The sequence below is a fragment of the Callorhinchus milii genome, unplaced genomic scaffold (genome assembly GCF_018977255.1).
Source record: "Callorhinchus milii isolate IMCB2004 unplaced genomic scaffold, IMCB_Cmil_1.0 Scaffold5, whole genome shotgun sequence".
NCBI lineage: Eukaryota > Metazoa > Chordata > Chondrichthyes > Chimaeriformes > Callorhinchidae > Callorhinchus > Callorhinchus milii.
In genome coordinates, this window is record NW_024704746.1 from 45,836,915 (window position 1) to 45,857,787 (window position 20,873).

A 20,873-nucleotide genomic window follows, 5' to 3' on the forward strand; every position below is an offset into this window, starting at 1 on the left:
CACGATCAAATATAATGGCGGGGTGGGGGGGGGGGTGAGAGAATCTATCAACGAGCCCATTACTGAAATACAACAACAACAAGATTACATTTGTATAGCGCCTTTCACGTCGGGAGGATGTCCCAAGGCGCTGGACAGAGTACAGCATTTCAGCTAGTCATTTCAGAAATACAAGCTCTCAGTTCCCAGACCTCGCATGCCGCACAGTCACCATCTTGCTGCTCTTTCTCTCCTAGCATGGACTATTCTCGGGTGAACCTGCAGCAATGCAATCTCAAAACCGTTGCGCACCTTTCACTGAATGTCCCCTTGCACTGTACCGTGACTACAGCAACATTCTCTAAACACACCAAGGAAACTCAAGAACATTCACATCACTATATAACTAATACAATGGAGACCAAAAGTCTGAGATAGGCAAGATTCATAACATCATCTCAACCATAAGATTAGATTGCAGCCTTGTAAATGTGTTGCCATCTGCAGAATGAATAGAGAGACAGTGTGCACTGTATATTGTACAGCTAGAAAATGTTGTATGCTGTATTTGGCTACAAAATACAGTCACTACATTTTGCACTAAATCCTCTGAAGCACTTGGAGATGGAGATTGACGATGTCCTTCCAACGTGAAAGACGCTGTATCAAACGCAAGGATTATTATTATTTATTAGCTAAAATTTCCACTTTTGTTCTTTATGAATATAAATACATAATTTCGAGTGTCACAATATCAGCTTTTCAAAATGTTTTTTTTTAAACCAATTGCCAAATTTATTTTTAGTGACGGTGGGTTCGGGAATACAGTAAAAGCAGGGGGAGTATTAAAAAAAATTGAAAAGTAAATATTCAAAATATTTTTATATTTATAAAGCTCAGCTGTGATCTTCCTGTAATACAGCTGTGGGGTGTCGAGTACGCAAACGCTGCCGAATGCGTTATCCTGGATTCTTGCTGGGTAACTGATTCTGGAATCGAACCCTGGCTGGTTTTATTATAGCTCAGGTCCACTTAGTGCACCCGGGTTGTTCCTTGCTTGATGAATCTCGGAGCAAGTTAGATTTAAAAACTCCTGCTTTCATTGACTATATATTTTAAAGTGACCATTGAGAAAACAGTCACCGCCAGTGGCCATCACTGATCAAGAAAGTCTGCACATCCTGGCAAAAAAAATAAGGAAAAATTCCACTTTAGTTCTTGATGAATTTAAGTTCAGAAATGTTGTATTCTGCATTTGGCTAAAAAATAGTCTCTCTGAGTGTCACAAATATCAGCTTTGCAAATTTTTTTTTATTCTGTTCATTTTGTTCGAAGTCCTATCTCACGAGGCTCAAGACATTGAAACCACAAATTGTGTCTCATTTTTAGTAAATGCAAATTTGTGACCTGCCTTGCCCTCCTCCCTCTAAAAATTATATTTTTTGTGACCGGTTCAGTGACAGCCGCTTGCAATTCAAACCATCAGCTCTTGGATTTACATGTATGTATTGTACGAGAACTCACTTCTACCCTTTCCTCCACTCTCCTTCACAAACGAGACAGTGCAGCTCATGCAAACAGTTCCACGTCACCAAACACTCAAATGCCGCCCATTGGCCAACCCAGCAAGAAATCGCGATTGAGCCGTAAATATTTTAAACTTGAAAAAAAATCGGTTTACCTTTGCTGAGTTTAAAAAGGCACCTTTAAAATCTGGTAATTGGAGCTGACTGAAATGATCTCGTTTCCATCGTTTCTGACTTTGCACTGAACACAACGTCAGGTTGGCAATGGCTGCTTTAACTCCTCCTGCTCCTTCCCTGCAACGTCTCATTTCCTGATCTTACAGAATGGCTGCTGCCATCGACGAAAAAGTCCTGCCTGCCACCCACCAGTGGGGTTACTTTTTTTAAAAAAATTCTCAACACGCAAGCGAGCGCCCCCTCCCCCCCCACCCCCGAAGACTTTGCTGGCAACACAACACTCTCGGTCTTTTTTTAAAGTCTGCTCACAACAACCATTGCGTCGTTACTGATTTCTCCAAGGCATGTGAGACAAGGTCAGTCCTTCACGACACAGTGCTTATCAACGCTACGCAAAGTGGAAATGTGACATTTACGTTCAGAATAGACTCACCGCCTTCTCCAACCGAATCCCGATCGCTTCAAATCATTTTCAGGTGCCGGTTCCGATGTTCGCTCCCCACGATCAACAGAGGAGCGAGTTCCAATTGCAGGGTGGGGTGCACCTTCGGAGGTCTGGGGATGACAAGCGACCAATATATTATACTGTATCCTCTTTGCTCCCTATTCCAATTTAACACATAACGGACCCCAAAACGAAAGGTTTAACTGTAGCAAACGGCTCAGGAACAAGACCTGTGTCATTCCTCTTCTGGCTAGTGAGAATGAAGGTTTGGGCTGACACTGCTCCCTCATAATATGTCATCTCTATTGTGTGTGTGTGTGTGGGGGGGGGGGGGGGGGGCGGGGGGAATGAGGTGGTTGGCGAAAGGGGAATTTACCCCGCAATAATTAAAGTGGGACGTTCCCAGAACATTTGATCCTGCAAATGCAACGTTTGTCCTTTTATCTGCCCAAAGGTTCGGTTGCACAAAATCCGCCTCTGCAAATGACTGCAGACCGAAGCAGTTTAAAACTGATTGTCAGGAACGTACGGCAAAGATTTCACTTCAAACCACCGTTGTACTTTGGGGTTGTCGTCCCAACAGCTTCCTCATCATAAATGCAGAAAAAAACAACTTGCGTTTCTCTCCCCCGTTTCTCTCATTGCCCCCTACCCACCACCCCATGTATCTTAGCAATTCTGAGCTGCTCTCTGAATAAAGTATCAGGTAGTCAGAAAACAACTGGCAATATAAATATAATATATATATTGGTTTTAAAAAAATCATTCCATCACATAAACTGAAAAATGTGAGATTCTTGAACAAGCATAATTTCGTAAGAGAAAGAGGAATTAAACAAGCAGACAAAAATAAATTGAAATATTCTACATTCTAGACCCAGCTACACTATATATTTTCTATTGCTATGTACTCATCTAGATCGTATTTATATCATTTTGAGACTTTGCTCAAAATTATATCAATAAGCCAAAATATTCTTAAGGGAAAATAAAACAATATGAGGAAGGGTTGCAATCTATGAAACCAGCGAACACTGCTTTCTGTAGACTGTCACTTATTTTCATGATAACAGACTATTTGCAGGCGATTAGTTTAATTACCGACTATCAGGAGTTTTCTATTAGGATTAATGAATACGTTTCCTTCACAAACCTGACATCAGTATGCAAAACGATTTTTTAAATGAAAATATACAATAGTGCAATGCAGTATAATTAAATAAAGGAATGTAAAACACCAACAAATACTTTAAGCACAGAGAAGAGAGAGAGAGAGCAAGAGAGAGACAGACAGATAGATCGATAGACACAACCGAAAGAACGCCCTTTCAGCTCTGCTGGGATGGATTCAATTAAATTAAGTCTGTAAAGACAAATACCAATACTGACCTTTCTTAATCACTTAAAAAATATCAACACCGATGAATTATTTTTATAATTTGCTTTGTCAATTGATACAGTTCTGTCCTCTCTTTTGTGGAGGAGGGCAGGCCTGGACTGAAAGCCACATATGTAATATGGGAGCTGCCATGTTGACTGCTGCACTCATCGCTATCTGAGAAAGACCTCGTACGTCTGTTTAGAGAGCAGATCATGGCAATGGTTAAATAAGCAACCGCACTTATTTTCTTCCTTTTTACATAAAAAAAAGCAAACGGCCAGGATCAAATCCCATGCGGGAATAATCCCTTAATTGAGGATAGTTTTCATTCCAAACGAGGCATTCCGGATCCTCGATGGGAGTAAAGTGAACACGTCTAGAACCTGATGCAGCCAATTGACAAATGCCCCGAACAAGGCCATATTACAGGATAAGGAATATATGAGTGTACGCAGACAATGGCGAAGGCTTCACCCACTCTCCACCTTGGGATTGATCAATTCTCTCTGACTAACGCAGACTCAACTCATTCGATTTTAATGATAATTTTTAAAGAGGCCTCTTAAAAAGAATAAAATGCCCACAAAGTTCCTGAGATATTAAGGTTTCGATTAAATATTTTGCAATAGTCTGGCTGGCACAACCCTGCAACACAGGGTTAAACTATCAACGTGTCCTGGGCGGTCTCAAACTTCCTTTTTTTTCCCGGACCGCGAAACATTTCTTTGCAGCGTTATGGCTGGTTCCGAAGTGAGCTGGTAGGAAACAGACAACGCATATTTTTTTAAAAAAAACAGCTTTCAAAATCCGTTCGGCAAAAATATTATTTATTTTTTTAAAAAAAAACATCCAACGGGCACATGGAAAAGTGGAATATAAAATGTAATCCTGAAACAGCAGAACCAGGAGCTACAGGAAGGGTTCCTGCAGCAGCAGCAGCAGCAGCAGTAACCCAATACAGGGTTAATGAAGAAAAGGGGAAAAAGCCAAAATGATTCAAATGAATACCAGCTTGTTTTACATTCTAGTAATTTCATGCTTCTTGCCAAATAATCATTCTGAAAATTCGGTGGTTTCTAAATACATTCGGTGTTAAAGAATAAAAACAGACACACAAACAAACACACACACACACATTAATCAGACGATTACAATATCTCCCACTTCCAAAAAATGCAAACTGCAGCATTCCTTTATACAGTGAGCGCGCCAAAAAAATGCACTATACAACGACCAGGCATTTTCTAAAGAGCTCGTTCAACTTAAAATCCGTCCTAACAAAGCACAAAAATAGACTAACTTTACCAACTAAACAAAACCAGGGAAAATCCCCACCGAAAGGTCAAATGAGCCCAGAGACTCAGACAACTCGCTGCTCTGCAAAGGACGAATAAACATGTGCCGATGATGAAATCCCACAAACATCAGCACAAGACACACTCACTTCAAAATACTTTCAGGAAAGAAAAAAAAACTTGAAATTCTCCACCCCCCCCCCAACACACACACAGATCTTTCATACTCACTTGTTTCAAAGAAAAAGCGCCAAATATCTGTTATGTTTGCCTTTTGGGAGTTCATTAAAAAAAAATCCAAATTAAACTCCCTTTTCCCTCTCCCTCCCCGCAGCCCCCCCACACCCCGCCCCACCCCCCCCCCCCCCCCCCCCCCCCCCACCACAAAACCTCTTATTCTCTCTGCTCTTTCAAGCTGCCTTGTGCCGCTGTGCCAAAAAGGGTGGTAACGGGTTGAAACGCTGTGTTATAACCTCGGAAGAAAGACTGGCACCGATCCTGGAACATGTGCACTTTGAAATAAAAGAGCCAGGAAATAACCCCTTCGTTGATCAACAAATTGAAACTTCGCACCACTCACTTGACAAAGATTTTCTTTTAAAAGAAACGTGACAACAACAAAAAAAAGGTCAACTCGTAATTTTTTTTGTTGCTGTTCGCACGGGTATGAGGCAGGAAACTGTATCAAACGGAGAGAGAGAGAGAAATAAAAAGTGATAATTACAACAGCCACTGCCATCTTTAAGGAGCAAGACAGCAGCACTCATTCTGTGCTTTCCACAGACACACGGCGAAGATTAAAACTTCCTTTCGCCGGCCGGCAATGCGCTCACATTGCTCTGAGAAGCCGGAAACACACCGGACCATTATACTACGTCACTCAAAGAGCTGATGGATGAGAGGAGAGAGACGCCACCCCTCCCACCCACCCACCCCCTCCCCCCCGCACCCCAACCCACCTCCCCACCAAAAAAAAGGGAGGGAAGTCGACAGGGACGGACGTGGGAAAGCCTTCACGGTGCAGCTTGCAGCCTGTAAAGCAGACAAGAAAACACTCAGCTCCATTTTTACAAGTACTCACAGGCCTGAGTAATGGAAGGCGGTCCCTACCCTAGCAACCACTTCCAGCCTTCTCCTGCACGCTTTCCCCTGCCATCCGTGCCCCCTTTGGCTGCCAACACTGGCGACAATGGGAGGCCGTGAGGATAGCTGACAACCAGTGTGTTAAGCTCGTCTGGTAGTTAACAAGTCTTTGAATGAAGAATGTTAGCAAAGAGACAAACAGCATGTCTGATGCATGCTAATAACGTTGCTGGTCCAGCCTCACAACCAAAGCTATGAATTATTCAACGGCCAGAAAGGACCCCCCTTTCTCAACTCAAATGCCTGCAGTGAAGAGAAAGTATTTTTTTAAAATTATATTTAAAAAATCATTTTCCCCTTTTTTTTCCTTCCAAATTGAAAGTGAAACTAACGTGCCTTAACGCAAATTATTTATTACTCTCATGCCACGATATCATCAATAATCCTTTCCGTACTGATCTGAAAATTTTCTTTCACATCCTATTTTATGTCTTTTGTCTGGATTTGGCACCTGTCCCAGGCAGCTCTCTATCGCACACACTGCTCCCTCCCAATCAGTAAGTGAGAGACAAAAAAAAACAGAAGTGCCGCTACTTCCACACAGCCCTCGGCACATCAACGTCTAACGCTGTTCTTTCACACACAGATCCACGGTGCAATCACACAATACAGCTGGCATTGTTTTGTTTTTGAGTGGCACAGAGCACTGGCATTTTTAAATGAAAAAAACACCTTAACCCGTGCAGGATTAGGCTGGCACTTAGAGCGATTCACTGCTCAAATCAGGGAACAATTCATTTTTTAATATATATAAAAAAACTAAATTCCAACTACACAAACCTTTGCATCACTTCACAGCAGAGAGAGGAAAATTAAACACAAAATCTGAGTCGTGCTTCTGCCAATCATTTTCAATAAACACACAGAAGTAGGCACATATTAGATAAATAGGTATATAAATAGAAATAAAAGAAAAATACAGTTTGTGGAGAAAACTTCTGCTCTTTCAAAGGACGTTTGAGGGGAGGCCCTTGCAAGAGGAACGCAAGCAATGCAAACTCAGCACAGTCGCTCTCTCAAGAGTGACTACAACTGTCTGTCAAGAAGGACGGAGGAGAGGCCTGAGCAACTGAGGCAAGCTTCCCCCTCCCATTCTTCCTGCTCCCTCTGTCTGACTATCTGCCCCACCATGTAAGAACCAGCGACTTTCATCACACAGCTTGGAATCGTGCAGCAGCAGACACCGTCCCCAATTCGAGGTCCTGCACCAGCTGCACTGTGCCACTGTACAGAGACCCTCCGTGGCCCTGTCCTCTCCACACAGACACATGATTGAGACAAGCAATGGGCTTCAAGGGGTGAAGCTCCAGATTACCCCACACAACACACACATTTCTTATAGCTGTCTTTGTTAATTAACTTTCCACCTTGTAAAGCTGCTCCCCTCAGCATCGACCAGAATAAAACACTTTTATTTCCAAAACATTTTTTTTCAAAGAGGAAAAAGAGTCTTGCGAGATTGCTTACGAGCCTGAATGTATCAAGGGCTGTCGAGTCGTCATTGTTTAACTTGGAGAACAAGTGCAGAAAGGTAAAATCCACAAGCAATAATTGAATAATTCTGTTCTCATGTCCCTGCTCTTAACCAGCTGCTCAACCAAGTTAAGACTGCTCGACCCTTACAACTATCCTGGCACAGAGTCAAGGGCTGATAAGCATTTGGGCGAGACAGCAACTGCTGTGCTGGAAGAAAAACAGCTGCCATGATTGCTGTTTGACTGCGATCGCACAGAAAGCAAGCCAGGCTGTAAGGACTGCACAAACACCCTGCGCTCAACACAACGCTGCTCTTCCAGACAGAAAAAGTTTTTTTTTTCGCTTCTCCCCCCTCCCCTTCTTTTAACAAAAGAGTGCCTTTAAACTTTGCTGGGGCAACTTGCCCATCCTCCCCGCCACCCCCCCGCCACCCCACTCCCCCTCCCTCCCCTGTAACCTCAAGCAAACTTAGGGAAGCGTGCCAGAAGTCACGTTGCAGCTTTAAGTGCATTTGTTGGGAGTTTCATCTGAGCCTCACCAGCAAATTGAAATTATTTCTCTGGTAGGTCATCATAAACTGCGAGCGGTACTCTCTCCCCTCCCTCACCCCCCCACCCGCCGCACACACCACTCACCCACCTCCCTCTAAAAAAATATTTTACGACCAACATATGGCATTTTCCCGTTGTGGCAGATTACTGTAACTCCATTGTAAAACAACTTCCTGCCTCTTTTGGCTCAAGTTCCAGAAGCTGCTAGCATACGTTCACAGCATATACTCTCTCCCCTTGCCTTACTACTGCTGCTGCTGTACAACCAAGAAGAAGTTTTTAAAATTTTCCTCCCTCTCTCCCCCTCTCTCTCTCTCTCTCTCTCTCTCATTCTCTCTCACGTTCTTCCCCCATCACCACCCACTCCCTCCAATTTGCCAGCTCCACTCTTATGGATTTTAGAAAAAGGAGGAACAACCCTTTACACGGATGGTCCTGTTGTTGAGCATGTTTCAAGTAGAGGAAGTCAAAAGTTCATCTCGGCGACTTGTGAAGCTAAAATAAGGTGGGGTTTATTTCTGAACGCTATCTGTGACAGCTCAGTTCTGTTTGCTGCCTTTCTCTCCTGTGCATCTCCACTGGAGTCTGTGTGGTTCTCTGACCGCCCCTCTCTCTAAAAAATAACTCCCTCAGTCACTTCTTGCCGACTCCTTTCTCTGGACTAACCTGTCTTCTTACTCTGACCCCCGCGTATTCCATTCAGCACTGGGCCATCAAACCAAAGCCCCCTTGCTAAAATGGAAATTGCTTGTGTTCTCGTCAGTTCTTGCCAAAACAAAACAAAAAAAATCTCTACAAGCTCTCTTAGCAACAACATTTCTTGATACGCCTGCTTTGGCACAGACTAACGTTTCTACTCAGCCAAGTATCCTTTGCGTCACATCTCGCCATTTCTTTTGACCAATAGAAAACTTCCTGATGTGAATTTTTTTTTGAAAAATAATTTCTCTCTTCTTCACCTCCCCCCCACCCCCACACACTTTCCCCCACCACAATCGGTCACCGTGCTAATTTCGTGTGGGTAATAAAATCATTTCTTTTAACTTGAATTTGAATGCGCTGAATGAATCAGAGGAAAATATGAGGCTGCAACTCGGAATGAGTGTCCACTGGCTGGAGTATAGAATGAGTGTCCACTGGCTGGAATATAGAATGAGTGTCCACTGGCTGGAGTATAGAATGAGTGTCCACTGGCTGGAGTATAGAATGAGTGTCCACTGGCTGGAGTATAGAATGAGTGTCTGCTGGCTGGTGGAGAAGGGATGAGTGTCCACTGGCTACTGGAGCTATACCTGAAGTGAAACGTGGACATGTGCAACTCCACACTGAAAGGGAGACATTCTTGTCTTACTCGAGCCTGCCAGCTTACAGTCATGAAATCTCATATCAGGGTTTCAAACAATTGAAAACCAAATGGTGCCAAGTATGCAAAGCTCCAGTCTACTCATGTCCAATTTGAAAGTGCCTGGAATTAGAGTTTGGGATTGCTTCTCTGTGTTCTCACAGTTAAAACAGCAGCATTTCAACACTGCTTTACACACGACCTGATAACCATATATTTCAGAATGGGAAGCAGAAGTAAAATTCAAAGAGGTTTCTTTATAATCAAACACAAAACTGCTTTGATTTAACCAATAAATGGTTTCACATGTTGCATTTCTTGCTCATTTAGGCCCAGTCTATTTTAATAATATGCAAACTTTAATTTCCAGTTTTGTTTTAAGAACAGAACCATTGATTTGTCATTTCACTCGCAGTAACCACTCCTTCTCTGGGCAAGCGTTCTTCATAAAATTGGATTTGCTTCAATTGGAACAGTTATTTTTAAACAAAAAAAGCTAACAGATTCCAAGCACAAAATTTACAATGAATTATTTTTCAAAAAGAAGCTGTCGTGATGACGGAACAGGTTACACCTTTGTAAAGGTGAAGAAAATGATTCAAGATAGCTAGTTAAACATTGCTCATATCGACAGATAAGTGCACAATGCTACAGTCTATACACAAATCTTTTCTCAAAGAGATACAGTGATTATATATTACAAAGTACCTCGGAAACTACAAGGACAACACGTTTGCCAGTCACAAAAACTGAACTTAGTTCCCATTTTGAAAACCCACACCCCATTCACAATTTACTGTTTGCATGGCTTCTCAGAGTGAATATGACTGAGAAATACGCAGGGCCATTTTTTTCCTAAAATACAACATATAAAAGGGACTTTGATAAAACATTGCTCTCATTCTACTACATTACAAATTGGTGTTGTTGCTGTTTCTGCCCTGTAACCTCCTTCGGATTCAGATTCAGATTCCTTTTCCGAGGGACACAGCTGCAGTGCCACAAGGGCCAACCTCTCTCTCTCTCTCTCTCTCTTTCTCCCCCTTCAATTCGCACTCTCCTACTTTTCTCAGTTTTATTTGAAAAATCTGAAATAAAACTGTGTTTGCTGAACAAAAGGATAAATATGTGTTAAAGACAGAAACTGCTAAGCTTTGAAGCTTGTACAGATTGCTCGAGAAAAGTCGACGTTTCAGATTTCCATTTTCCACTGATCCTATTTTTTGTGCACTGTAAATTAATCCAATTTCTAACCATTACAATACAAAGCATTTCACTTTTCAGCTGACCTTTGAAATAACCTCTGTCATTGGCCTGTTCTGATCTGCTTTGCTATTTATTGTCCATTTATTGTACGTTCCTACGTGTGTTCAATTTATGCATTTTCCTTAACTTCCGATGTCCATGCGTTTCAATATTTACCCTTTGCTTCCTTTCATTTCAAAGCCTAGTTTATTTTGAAACTGCTGAGTACTGTGCACTTTTATTAAATACAAACCATTTCAAGTGCTGCTTTTCAGTTAATGTTTTTCTCTTTTCTCTCGTGCATATCTTTGCTATTTAAAACATTGTGAATCTTGCAGGAAAGGAGGGATGAGAGGCAAAAAAAGAGGAATTTTGAACAAAAAAGGCTTATGGTAGAATGTAGAGTGAAGCCACGTGGAAAATTACCAATAGATTAGAAGTAATAATTCCTTTCACATATTTATCTTTGCTGACACAGCAGAGAGTATGTCTGAAAAACTAAGGGTATTTTGCAGTGATTTCCTTCTCTTTCAAAAGAAAGGAGGCAGCCTATCCCCAAACTTAGCCACGAATAAAAGTGTGAGAGGATCAGACTGATGCAAGTATCTACATCATTAGTTCCACAAGTATTGACTTTTCGGAATAATTTGGTCATGTTGACGAACATGGTAAATAATTAACAAATAGGAACAATTTTATAAAACAAAGTCACTGGAAACTGCTCCTGCCTGATTTCCACTGTTCTGGTGTTCCTGACCCCATAGGGAAACCCAAACGTTTAACACTTTAAAGCAGACCTGTATACGGTGGTTGATAAAACGTAATGTTGCACAATGTTAAAAAAANTCCCACGAGGCACTCTTTTTAAAGCACACACACAGACTTTAGAAGCAGTTTAACTCTTCTGAGAATTGTGAAATCATTTCAGCTTAAAAAATAATGAGTAATGCATTTTAAAAGATTGCCCTGCACACCAGAGTAATATGCTCTGCTTTCAAAGACCCTCCTTGTTACCAGTTTCCAACACTCAGGATGCACTCTCATTAATATGCTACACATTACAAATGGATCTCAAAATTTACTGGGGCCATTCAGTACACAGAGGGTTAAGCAATCTCATGATTTTTTCCATCAGTTGCGACCTGAAAAGTTTGCTTGTTCGGTCCCTGCCTTATTGGGGATTGACATTGCTACACAGCAAATCTTACCCACGGCCAATTTATTTTCATACTCACACAGCAATTGTTTGCACAACGCATTGAAAAAAAATTGCTACTTTGAATAATGCAATAACATTCACACGTAAATTACTTTCGCAGGCACACAAACTAACTTGGGATCACAGTTTTTAGTCCATACGGAATCCCAGACGATATTCACAAATATATTTAAAAAATTCAAATTATTTTCAACATTTCAACCAACTAATGCCTGTGCATTGATACTCAGCACTGCAAATTATTCAGCAGATTTTTTGTTAAAGTGCCCAGATAAAACCCATCCAATTCCTGGATTTTAAACTAACATCTCGGCAAATGGATACTGTAGTTAGTTCTGAATGATGCTTCAGCACAACACAGCCAACTGAATTAAGGCTAACAAATGGATGCTGCTTGTCAGGGCAGTCCAGCAAACTGGCCTCTTTAACATGAAGCCCACTGCAAGTTCCACACTTCAACCCTTTCGTTACAACACAAATCCCCCACCATCAGAACCAGAAGTAAAGCTACACCTTCAATCCAGGAATTTCAACCTTAATAAGAATTACTAACAACTATTTCTCTTTAGTGGATCTCTGATAATAGGAGAGGGAGGGTATGGATCTTGTATCCAAATTGGAATTCCAGAACCTTTCCTTATTTTGTTTTTTGTTTGTTTAAATGAATCAATATTACTGTCCAGAAGGCCAACCGACTCTACCTCACACGGCTTTTGCAGTTTCAACTCCTTTCTAGAGTGCATTGCATGATGGTCGTGAAAAGCTGTCCTTTTGAAAGGACAAAAAAGACAATGTTTGACAGAAAATAAAATCAAAAGATATTTGCCTTGTGCTGCGAGATCCAGTTGGTATATTATATTTATTCCTGCAAATTTCCTGGATTAGCAAGATGATAATGCGTATTGTTAACCCTTTCACAGCAAGACATACATCATGCATCTCTTTAAAGATCATTGTAGGTTTTTATGCGCAGATGATTTCCTGGCAGATTTCTGGTTCTGAATATTACTCAATGTAATATTTCTACAGTAAAATAGCTCATATTTGTCTCAAAACAATCTGTGTTAATACCCAAAATGCTAATTGGATAACCATTGATTACACCTCTCTGACAAAGTATAACAAGATTTTATTTTAAGACACCCAGGGAAACAGAAAATAGCATGAAATAAGCAAGAAAGAAGAAATATTTATCACGTTGGAAATATTTACAATATTGAAATATTTACAGCCAACGAAATGGCACATAACACAAAATTTCTTTGCCTACATTTTACTAACCTCCACCTCCCTTTTTTAAAAAAAAACAGCCTTGGTTGCATTTGTCCTCATTGTGATAGAAAAATATCACAACTGCCTTGAATGTTTCATTTCTGTAAATCAAATCCAGTTACAGTATTCCAAACACTGCTGCCCAGGGTCATGTATTAGTGCGGCACAAACGCCACTTCTTCACATTTTGCTTAAACATTTCTTCCCTTCTAACTTTGATTATTTTCAGGCAGGAGACTGGCTGCTTCGAAACACTACAAAAGGGAGTTTGCATTTTGCAATTAATTCAGTTTATGTACAATTGGTGCAATCACAATTGTATGGACAAGCCCAAAACCCACACAGGAAACCTACAGACCTGAGGAAACAATTCCTTGATCAATGCATTTTAAAAGCAAATATAATGTAGAACACCCCATGTCTTGTAAATTTGAAAGGAGATCAGGTAAGACAGTATTCTATCCAATACTGTAACACATGTATGCAGTGATACAGTACTACAACTATGAGGGGTTATTCAGCTCCGGCATGCAAGTGGTGGGGAGAAGGAAGAATAACATATTTGAATGCCAACTATTTTCTATCCCTAAACTTCAAGCCAATTTGCTTGCATAGCAGGGAAGGATGTGATACTGTTGGAAACCATGTGCTTGAAATCCATCATTGGCCTTCAGTTAGAGAAGTGCTTGGAACACATTCAAAATGCGCACAACGCAAGTGTAGTATGTGCATGAAAGCTTTTAAATGCACATCAAAGGCCGAGTGATGTGCCTAATGTTGTTCTTGTCTTTTAGTGCGTAACCCATTCAAACAAGTCTTCCACAGTACAGACGTCGCTTAAAATGAAAATAGCTCAAAACAGTAACAGAGAAAACATAAAGATATCACTTGAGAGAAGAGCGTTCCATTTTTTTCTTCAACCTTATTGACCTCAGTTGTGCAGAGCCTTATTGATGAGACAGCTTCAGTATCATACGTTCTTCCAGGATAAGTACAAACCTTTCCTGGAATGTACTTTGAACTATATTCTGTATTTGGTGTAACATGATGCATCAGTTTTATAGCCAAAAATGGATGTGATACTGTTGGAGTCTTTTTGGATCACCAAAGATCTAAGCTGCAGCTCTGTAGGTTCTCAAGACACATACAGCACAACTGCAATTTGGGAGCTTTCCAAATAAAACAAACGGACATAAAACAACAGCACTTACTCTTTAAAAGTTATATGTGGAGTCCAGTCCTGCAGGCCCTGCGGGGCATAACCGAGCCTTGTCAGAACTACCGCCTGCACGTCCACAGAGCTTGCATGTCTGCTTCAAGATGCCATGTGACAGGCCTGTGTCTGCCGTCCTGATGCTCTACATAACATACTTTCTACACAAACCATGAATAGTGAAAGGCCAATTCTGCTTTCAGAAAAACTCTCCAACTTTTTATATTGAATCTTTTTTGTGTTCCGTTTCAAGGCGTGAATGATATATTGTTTTTATTAATTATAATAGATGCTTCCTAAAGAGGTGCCGTCTTCACTCAGAGTGTTGAGGGATTTTTTTATATGCTGCACTAGTGAGAGAATAACCAGAGAGCCGTGGCTCATTCTCCTTATTACGATGTCACAAGAAACAGAAGCCACGGTGTGTTTCGATATGACTTGCATCATGCTGCCTAGTGTTTGCAAACAAACAATCAAAAAAGGAAAACGGTTTGCCAAAAAAATTTTTTTTGAGTATTTTGAGTATTCTTGAGAATAAAAGCAAAACAAAAGCAGTTTGATAACTGTGATTTTGCTCCAGAAATGTTACAGCATTTTGAAAAGGGGAAAAAATGGCTTTTTGCTAAAAAGAAAAGCTGCCAAGCAAACTGAGCTGAGATGAAAGGCAAAGGATTTGTGGTGAGAGTTAAGACAAACAGAGATAGAGGAAGACACCATTGCCTGCTTTGATTTAAGCAAATACAGCAAACAAAGGACAAACTGCAAAAAGTGCAGGGAGAACCCAGGACCCCTGACTGGATGGCATTCATTTCACGCTCCTGCTTATTTTATTGATCAGTCGGGTGCCTGACACATACAGAAACCCATCAGCATGCTTTAGAGAATCTAAACTAGAAAACGAGCTCCACCTATGTATATCAGCCCCATATGGAAATGTTCCTGTGCATGAGGTTCTGCACGATATATGGCTTCTCCCTTTTTCTTTACTTTGATAGGAACACTTCAAACAGTCACCAGCTTGTTCCATTGAACAAACTTTTGGTCCGAATTATATTTGTTTTTGAGGAAAGTAAAGGTAACACTATCACAATGAACAAGTGTGAGGCTCTTTGATTCCTGACACCAGATGAAATCATGTTGGAAAGGCTCAAAGCTTCCCCAGGATGCAATGTGAGGAAAAGGATGCATAACTCTTCAAATGAGAAAGCAATCGGCCAAGCACCTTTTCATATAAAAAATATTCTACTATATATACATATATATTCACCCACATGCACATAAACAAGTATATATGTATTCCCAACTGTTCTGTATATTATGCCATAGAAAAGCATCGATGCATTGTGTCTGTTGAGCAGTAATGGACTAGAAGCAGAGATAACTTCTTGGGGCACGCAGATTTTCCTACATCTAGAACTGGATTTACAAAAGGCAGTCAGACATGGACAGCAACAAGGGTTGGCGTTCCAGAACCATGTCTGTATTTCACATCTCCCGATTACAGTGAGACCAAAATCAAACCCAGATGCGCTGTGACATTCTTGTTAAGGAACAGTGCAATAAAGACGCTACTGCTGATGAAATAACATGGAACACTAATTAATGGGGTGTGGGGGGGGGAAGCCACGACATTCCTGCCAGCAAAAACAAAACAAAGGAAACTTGTCAATAAGCATCAACTCTGGTGTGCATTTCCAGCCAGCAACACATCTCTGGGAGCTCAGTCACATTAATAAATTGCTTAACCTTTTTTTCTCTCCCCCTCTTGGTTTGTCACTGCAACAATGAGATAAATATATACTCCTGCCTTACAACACACGGCAAAGTGTATGATATCCTATGATTATATACAAACAATTCACTTACTCGAGTGAACAACACCACTCCTGAGGTTAAACCTAAATTGATTCTTTCAAACACAAATTAGATACTTTTCTTTTAGGCAATAATATTATGGGAAATAGCATATGGGTAGTTTGGGGCACATGTGCATATGACTGCTAGGAAGGTGGAAGACGAACTAGATGGACCTCGGTCATTTTTCGTCTAGCATTTCTTATGTTCTTATGTAAATCAACAGTAAAATATTAGGAATATATCAATTCCATTCTCTACCTAAAAGTGACAAAAGTAGATTGGAACTGAGCCAAGGAAAAATGACATAGCTGTAGGGAAAGAGCACACATTTTGAGTGGGTTAGAATTAACCTCAACGTTCTCGAGCAATTATCGATAGTAGAACATATCACCATGGGTTTGTGCTCCTGTTGCTGTCTAGTGACTCTTTCTGATGTCCACCAGCACCACTCAAAAGCTGCCGATACTCATTGCTCATGTTTGCTCATTAGGAAAGGTTACTGCAGAGAGGTGCCAGCGAGTAACTGATATCTATGGAAGCATAACCCAGCAAGACTCATTGACCTCAATAAGGGCGAAAGATCTCAAACTCGGAAGGAGGAGTCTGAACGAACAAGTTAGATTGAACTGCTTTACACAGAGGATGATTAAGACGCCAATTTGCTTAGTGAGTAGGTGCAGAGATTTTAAGAGGAATAGATATTTGAGTTAAGGGTGGGCATATGTGAGATAGAGAGAAGTGTTTGAAAATGAGACGGGCTAAATGGGCTTCAATGATCTTTAACCTGTCCTGCTCCCTCCTTGTGCTGCTTCAGGGGAGTAGAAGTGGGAAATAGACAAAACAAAATGATGTAAGAGATGGGAGAATCTGAAATACTCGGAATAGATTTTCCTGCAAATGACACGATCGTCAATCTCTCAAGATTCTGACACTGGTTTCTAATTTTGTATTCTGATTTCCGGTGTATTCTTGGAATAATATTTCTATGTTCTGCTGTAACCTTCATCTGCAAATTGTACAGACACCGTTTCTGCTGGAAATCACATTGAAATCAATAAAGAAATACGTCTTCATATATAACAAATGATTTAGGTCTTGAATGGAACAAAATAATCGCAAACGCGTTCTTTGTTTGCAAAGTCCTTTGGGGGAAGAGAACAATTTTCTGAGCCGAAGAAAGTCAGCTGCTGGGATAAGCCCCTGAACACAGTGAGGCCAGTTCCCTTCCAGTTTCTAACGTGCACAGAGCATCAGCTCTGAGTGCCAACGGGAGTTAAAGAGCTGCAGTCTTTCTGCCTGGGAGGAGCAACAGTGGGGCAGCTGCTTTCACTGCGACACTGTCACATCACATGCAAGCGGCGCCATGGCACGTTTTAATATAATTTGTCGTCGGGATGCGGCAGCACGGTTTGGCGAACACAGAGAAACAAAAAAATCCCTTTTTTTTCATAAAGGCAGCCCACCTTTTCAGTACAAACGAGAGCCAACTTTGTGGCTCGTTGTTTTTCAATAAGCTCTCCAATCTTTGAAGAAAGCCTGGTCTTTCAGCTCAGGCTCGTGTTTGCCAAAGCCTCCTATTTGAAGCTGGTACGGCATCAAAAAGATAGCAACGAACGGCAGAAGAAACACAAATATATTGAAGCAAAAAATAACAGAAGGTGGGGGAAGAGTTCACTGTGACTGCATTAATCACAGTGAGGTGGTAGAGGTAAACAGAATCACAGACAGTAAGAGAAACAATGTACAATAATACCTCTGGGTCTACAGTAGATTACAATTTGAAATCATGAATGAATTAATTTCTGGATTGGTTCATTTCTAGTTTTGATGTACATCATTACAGTGTGTGTTGGGAACTGCCAAATAATTCTCTTATTGTACCTGTGAATGATGTGGCTGTTGTGCCACAGTTAATTCACCACAATAGTCCTCACAGCTTTCAGGCATCTCAGCTTTACTCTTCAGCAACATCATTCTCCTTATTCGATTGACACCAGCAAATTTCAAAAATGTTAAGCATTGGAAGAGAGGAAAGAAGACAGAACGCTGTTTAATTTCAGGGTTCAGGCAGCCTCCAAATTCGCACATAACCTGAACCTCAAGAGACAATTATAGCCACCCAGTCACCAATCTTTCGTTGCTAGAACCATGCTAAATATATTCCTATGAATTGTGTACCATACACAAATTATACACAGTTGGTGAGAGGATTAAATTTCCTATTATGCTTCATAATAGTTTTATGTAAGAAACATATCATTTTCACGAGCATCTGTATGCTTTGAGGGATACACAATACCACATATATTGTGGAATAGTGTAAGGAAACATTTCTTATTATAACATTCATACAGATTCCAAACAGCTAAGGACACACACTTCATATTTAAATGATATACCACTGTTTTATCAAAGGAACATACACAATCTATATTTTCATTCCCATATTGCAAAGGATACAACACAATTATGTTTACACTAAGGATTCACAATGGAAGGGACAGGCAACATGTATATTACTCCTAGCCATACCATAGTGGATATTGCAGTAGTTCAATTAATATACAGTATTTACCGTCTGTAATGTCAGGTATACTGACACTCTATTAGAATGCAGTGTGCACCTGTACTTTGCACACATATACTGTTAATATAAAATGTATGTACACCGACACAAGAATACAAAATTACAAAGTAAACACAATTACTGTATATGTACTACAAATAAACTTGTTTGACATTATGGTTGCTGTAGCTTTCAGTATGAATACATGAATATGTTGCCATCTCTTTCAGTGCTAGATCTCTAATAAAAATCTTTCATACTGCAGTATTTATGCCATGAGGGGCATAAACAATTTTGTATCATAGTGTACACACACCTTTAAACTGAATTATTTATACACCCTATATTAAGGAATCTACAAGATTTATGTTATAGTATCCAGACAATTTATGTGATGGTATAAAAACAGTAAAACCCATTTTGCAATGCAGTAAACACACACCCTATATTCTAGCATTCACATAATTCATATTATCGCACTCACCCAATTTAACTTAAAATACCTACACAATAAAAACACATTTTAATTATATCATTTATACATAATATTATTGACACAATTCATATCATACCATCCACATAGTGTGGACACATTTTATTTTACAGCATTCATACACTCTATATTATATCATACACACTATTTCTGTTAGAACAGTCACACATTTTACAATGCAGTATTCATAGTCCAAGTTTACTGCTTCCACGGAATTTATATTCTAGAATGTGCACAGCAAAACTACATTTTATAGTATAGTATTCATACACTACATATATCATCTACACAGTTTATGTAAAAGTCACCACATAATTTATGCTATAGTATCCTAACAATACATTTTGCAACAGTCTTTACATATGTCACAACTTGATTAATACAAAAGTATCCACATAGATTAGACCGATTTTGTTGCAGCATTCCTACCTCTATTTTATATCACTCCAAAAAAGTATCCACCTAATATAGACCCGTTTTAGATTTCAGTATTTATACTTTCTATATGATAATATCCTCATAATTTATTCTGCAGTGTTAACATATCTTACATTATAGTAATTATTCATTCACATTACAACATCCACACAATTTATTTTCCAGCACCCCCACTGTCTGTCTGAAATTATGTGGAAACGTATTAAGCATAGAAGTGGCCCTCCTGAAACAACCGTTGGCAGTGGTGACATTGCCTGGCTGCACGTGGCTAAATTGCTACTCCATTTTGCGGCAGTGTTGTGAGGGCACTTCCCATTGTAATGGGAACAAAGGGCATGCCCCAGAGGTCATAGTGTTACACTGGGAGTGCAGCTTTTCCATTGTTGGGAACAGCACTGTTTGCTTTGTCTAGGTAAAGATTTGCTGATACATTAACTAACAAGGATTAAGCATTATCCGTCCGAGGTTGTCATTCACCATGCATCACAATGCTAGTCACTGCATACTATTCCAAGACAACTACACATTAATAAAATATTTGTTCCCACTGCACAGGGAAGAGGTGCATTTCCATATTTACTGATGCAAAAGGATACTTGGATATACCATAAAAGGAAAAGTGTGTAACTGATGTGATATATACATTTCTCTAAAAAAAAGCTTAATAAAAAAACTGTTAACTAAATAAAATTGTCTTAAAGTCTTTAGTCAAAATTAAAACCTTTTTTTTATTCCTGATGGTTTTTCTTAAACGACAACAGAAAACCACATTTGTTACACCATCAAACACGAACTGCAGGGGATTTACTTTCCCAATAAATTCAGCTCTTTTTCGGAAGGGTCCTGGTTACTGTTTCTAAGAGCCAATGTTAGATCAGCCTATAATGATTTACACACTGTAATGCACTGACCAGATTATGGGAAAATGCAACATTGATTATTAATTCGGGCTATCAACATTTTCACACTGCCCACTGAACAGCAGGGCTTCTGACAGTGAACAAAGCAGACAGTGCACACCAGAACTCCCTGTGTGTCGCACTCACTGTAGAGCGAGGAGGCTGGCAGGGTGAGAAGAGACATTCACATTGTTTGATGGCAGACATTTATCCAGCAACAGAAGGAGCGGCTGGTAATTAGCACCAAATCTTATTCTGGTCACAATATCACTGTGATTTGTTCAAAAGAAGAAATCTTCAGTGCTTTAAGCTCTTACAACTGATAATTTATCAAAACATATCACTTTTAAGCCAGA

General features: G+C 40.1%; 1 long non-coding RNA gene across 2 annotated transcripts in view; it reads right to left on the reverse strand.

Annotated features, from left to right (window-relative positions):
- Nucleotides 1-20,873, reverse strand: part of LOC103179407 — a 137,022-nt gene that overhangs the window by 26,707 nt on the left and 89,442 nt on the right. For both annotated transcript variants that reach the window (XR_006085134.1, XR_006085133.1), the window contains exon 5: nt 2,116-2,237. This is a non-coding gene — a long non-coding RNA (uncharacterized LOC103179407). The remainder of the gene's footprint in view (nt 1-2,115; nt 2,238-20,873) is intronic.